The sequence below is a fragment of the Tenrec ecaudatus genome, chromosome 3, assembly GCF_050624435.1.
Source record: "Tenrec ecaudatus isolate mTenEca1 chromosome 3, mTenEca1.hap1, whole genome shotgun sequence".
Lineage (NCBI taxonomy): Eukaryota > Metazoa > Chordata > Mammalia > Afrosoricida > Tenrecidae > Tenrec > Tenrec ecaudatus.
Genome location: NC_134532.1, coordinates 14,275,822 through 14,280,187, shown reverse-complemented (window position 1 = coordinate 14,280,187; position 4,366 = coordinate 14,275,822). Strand labels below are relative to the sequence as shown.

Genomic DNA, 4,366 nt, shown 5'->3' with positions numbered 1-4,366 from the left:
ATGTATCACTCATTCAAGTTTCTATCGGTCCAAGAGGTCGTTATGGACAGTGGGGAAGACTTTTCCAAGTTGAGTGATCTGAAATTTAAATTTACTTCCTGCAGGTAACTCTTGGCTGCCAGACACTCAGAATAAGTGTTTTTGGGAAAGATCAAAGTGAACTATTTCTTCATTAACTTGCATCCATAAAGATTGTGCTTCTTTCATGCCAGTTATACTTGGGAATTCCTTTATGAAAGTTCAAGTCAGATTCCAAAGTTCCTGGCTGAAAACAGAGAAAGGTGATTTGTAACACTCGGTTACGTTTCCCAATATGGTCAGATAGTTACCCAGATTGTACAGAAAACTGTCACCTGACTTTATCAGAAATCCACAAACATCACTTATCAGCCAATATTTTCTGAATTAAACTGATTTATGTTCCCAGTTCTGCTGGAGCCACCTTATCCTTAGATCTGGGGAAACTTAGCCTAGGTTTTGCAACTAACGGGTGACTTCTCTGGAAATACTTGCTGTGTTATACTGGGTAGACTAGAGAAACAAATTCACGGTCATTCAAATATGTGTAAAAAAGAGATTTACATCAATGACTAATAGATAACAAGAAAACATTTCATCCCAATCCAGATCAACTCTAAAAGTCCGATACTAGCCCATATATCTGATAGTAGTCCACAATTTCCTCTTCAGATTCACACGGCACATGCAATGATGACGAGTGCAGGAAGACCACAGGCCAGTGGGTGAAAAGTCTTGTGTATCCAATGGTGGTAGAAGCATTTAGTGCTGGCGTGGGTCTCCGTGTGGCTCTTCCAGCTCTCCAGTGACTCAAGAGCATGAAGGTGAAGCATAAAGAGAGGGAGCCCAGCTCCAGGGAAAAAGAGTGGAAGTTCCAAGAATCTACATGAAAAGGTCATGCCCACCAGGAGGCATCATCAGGTTGTGACCTGATTGACAGGCTAACCTCTACCCCTAGACTTATTTCCCAAGTTGAAATGAAACTATGTAGCTACTACACCTGCTTTCATGTGAGGTTTCCCGTTTCTGTGGATAAATCATTAATTTCCCTTTCCCCAACCTCCACCATAAAAACCTCATTGTCATCGAGTCAATGCAGACTCACATAGATACTATAGGACAGGGGAGAACTTCCCTGGTGAGTTTCCAAGAATGAAAATCTTTGCTGGAGTAGAACGCTCATTCGTTCTCCTGTGGTGTTATAGGTGCTTCCAAAGTGCTAGTCTTAAAGTTAGCAGCCCAACTTATACCCTCTTCACAAACAAGGGTTTGTTCGTTCATTGTAGATCCACCCACAATAGCATGCAACTAGAGTCCAAAAGGTTCCCTACGTTGTACAAACCACTTCCATTGGGTTGTTCACCTAAAATTAGTGATTGATCAGCAGAACAAGATATGCCCAGCCACCACTACCAAGTGCTCCAAAAGGAATCCCATTAGAAAGTCCTGGAGAGATTGGGAGAAAAATGTGGACCCAAACTCAGACTCACAAAAGAGACCCTCCAGGAAATGGCCTTTGGTCACTTTCATGGCCAGAACTGAACTAACCCCCTGCTAGGCTAACCAGTCATGTAAGTAAGATCAAGGACAGGATTTAGCTGATGGGGAAGATGTGAAACAGGAGAGTCTTGGACAAAGTGGATAGTGTGTTGTTAGTTGCCCTCAAGTAGGTTCCAGCTCACAGAGAACCTAGGTACAATCAGATGAAACACTCCCAAGTCCTGCTCCATCTCGGGGTGGATTTTATGTTTGAGCCCATTGCTACAGCCAATGATCCAGTCCTTCACAAGGGTTTTCCTCTTTTCAATTGCCCTTTTACTTTACCAGGCATGATATCATTTTCCCAAGATGGATCTCTCCTGATAACATATTCAAAGTATATGAGACAACATGTCACCATCCTCACTTCTCAGGAGTATTAGCATGTGCAGTCAATGCTATTGTTACTCTTATTAATTCCTGTGCAAATCTGCTTGAAAGAATGGATGAATATATGAACTGTGATAAGAGATGTCAGGGCCCCCAATAAAATATTTAAAAAAATAAAATAAAATTTCATGAGACACTTCTAGCTTAATCGTAAGACTTTTAAAGGTGCAGATTCTGGGAGTTATGAATAAATACCATTTTTATTGTATTGTCATTTAAGTTCAAGTTTTTTGGGAACTGAGTCAGACAACATGTTCCTAATATTTTTTTTAAAAACTTTTTCATTTAGCTCCATTATCAATATTGGTCTACAGTTTTCTTGAAGTAGCATTATCTGACACTGGTATCAGAATATTACTGGACTCATAGAATGTTATTAATTGTTCTCTCTCAACCATCGTTATGTTTGTACCCAATTAACTTGAACTTAAATAATAATACAGTAAAATGCCATGTTGTTAGAACAAAGTGTTCTCGTGTTGAGGGAGGGCTGGAGAAAAAGCCCAAAGTCCATCCACTTCCTCAATGTATGACCATACAATTCTATGTAAATAAGTCAATACCTCTATTTTATGAATTAATGTATTTATATATGTACACCCTTATGTTTATATGTGTATCCATAGCTTTACTTCCTAGATCTTTTCTCTATTTCATTTAACATTCCCCCTGTCCTACCATCACACTCACCCCTTTGCTGCCTCTTAGTAATGCCTCTCAGCTAAATTGCTATTGTTCCAACACCCCCAGGATCTCTAAGTCCTCCTCATTATTGATTTAATTCCCTACTTGTTCCCCTACCTATTGTATTGTTTGATCACCACTCGCTCCCCCGACCCCCTCTTCCCCCAAGGCCCTCCAGAACCATTGGTCCAGTTGCTTCCCATGCCTATATGGGTAGGCAAAACAACAAAAGCTGAAATAAAACAAAAAGAAAAGATTGAATTAAAAAGGGGGGAAAAAACTAGCGAAAAAAAAAAACCCCAAGGCTAAGCTCGCCCCGTGGTCCCGTGGATCTGTGTCTTGTTTCAACAGTGTTTGAACGGAACAGATCCGGGGACTCCCTGCCTCCAACCTTCCGCCACGCAACAGGTTTCTTTCCGGAAGTAACTTGGGGACCTTCGTCTCGGCCAGCCCCTCCTCTTGGGACCAGCGAACACTTTTATTTGGTGTGTGGTGACCTCCAAACTGACTCATCATGAGCTCTCAGATCCGTCAGAATTATTCCGCCGACATGGAGGCCGACGTCAACCGTCTGGTCAACCTGCACCTGCAGGCCTCTTACACCTACTTCTCTCTGGGCTTCTTTTTCGATCTCAACGATGTGGCCTTGGAAGGCGCGGGGTACTTCTTCCGCGAGCTGGCGAAGGAGCAGCGCGAGGGGGCCGAGCGTCTCTTGAAGCTGCAGAACCAGCGCGGTGGCCGCGCCCTCTTCCAGGATGTGCAGAAGCCGTCTCAAGATGAGTAGGGTCGAACCCTGGATGCCATGGAAGCTGCCCTAGCCCTGGAGAAAAAACTCAACCAGACTCTTCTGGACCTGCATGCCGTGGGGTCCACTCACACCGACCCTCATCTCTGTCACTTTCTGGAGAACCACTTCCTAGACAAGGAGGTGAAACTCCTCAAGAAGATGGGTGACCACCTGAACAACCTCCGCAGGCTGGCCAGCCCCCAGACCGGGCTGGGCAAGGCCCAGCCCGAGAGGCTCACTCTCAAAGACTAGGAACCTGTGGCGCCAACCTGCCAGGGGCCCTCTGCCTCCCCACTGCCGGCCCTAGCCCCTCTTCCTGAACCTGTCCGCGCGTGTGCGCCAGTCAGCTGCAATGCAACGCCACCGCCCTGGAGCCCCTCCCCCAAGCAGGGGACCACATGGAAACAGTAAAGCTTCCTTTTGCAGCAACCCCCCCCCAAAAAAAACCCAAACATAAAAACATACATAATCCCAGGTCTGTCCACTGACCTTTATGACTCTCTCCCCAGTGGTCCTGGGGGGTTTGGGAAATTTCCCCTCCTAGCCTGAAGTCTATCTTTCAGGCTCCTCAGGGGTTTGTGGCTTGGATTGGCTCCAGTTGCTGATCTGTTCTGTTCCCTTATTGGTTCACCCCACTGTGGAGGGAGGTGGGCGTCAGACCAGGCTCACTCCACACCATGTATCCCAAGTATGGTCCTCTGACGATGTACTCTCCAGCGAGTGGACATCATTTCTCAAGCTGATGTTGGTCTTAATGTCTTGTCTGTGTGCCAGGACAGATTTTTGCAAATAATGGTGATTAAAAAAATTACCATTCATGGTTAATCCCATTCATTCTATTTATCTCCCAATAACACACACATAAATAAGGAGACATAATTAAGCTAAACAATCTTTATAATTAATTAATTTGCTTTCATTGGTAATTATGCCCTGTGACGATGGTGT

At 44.5% G+C, this 4,366-nt stretch overlaps 1 pseudogene; it reads left to right on the top strand.

Moving 5' to 3' along the window:
- Positions 1–3,145: 3,145 nt before the first annotated feature.
- On the top strand, positions 3,146–3,670 carry LOC142443139 (ferritin light chain-like; annotated as a pseudogene).
- Positions 3,671–4,366: the final 696 nt, after the last annotated feature.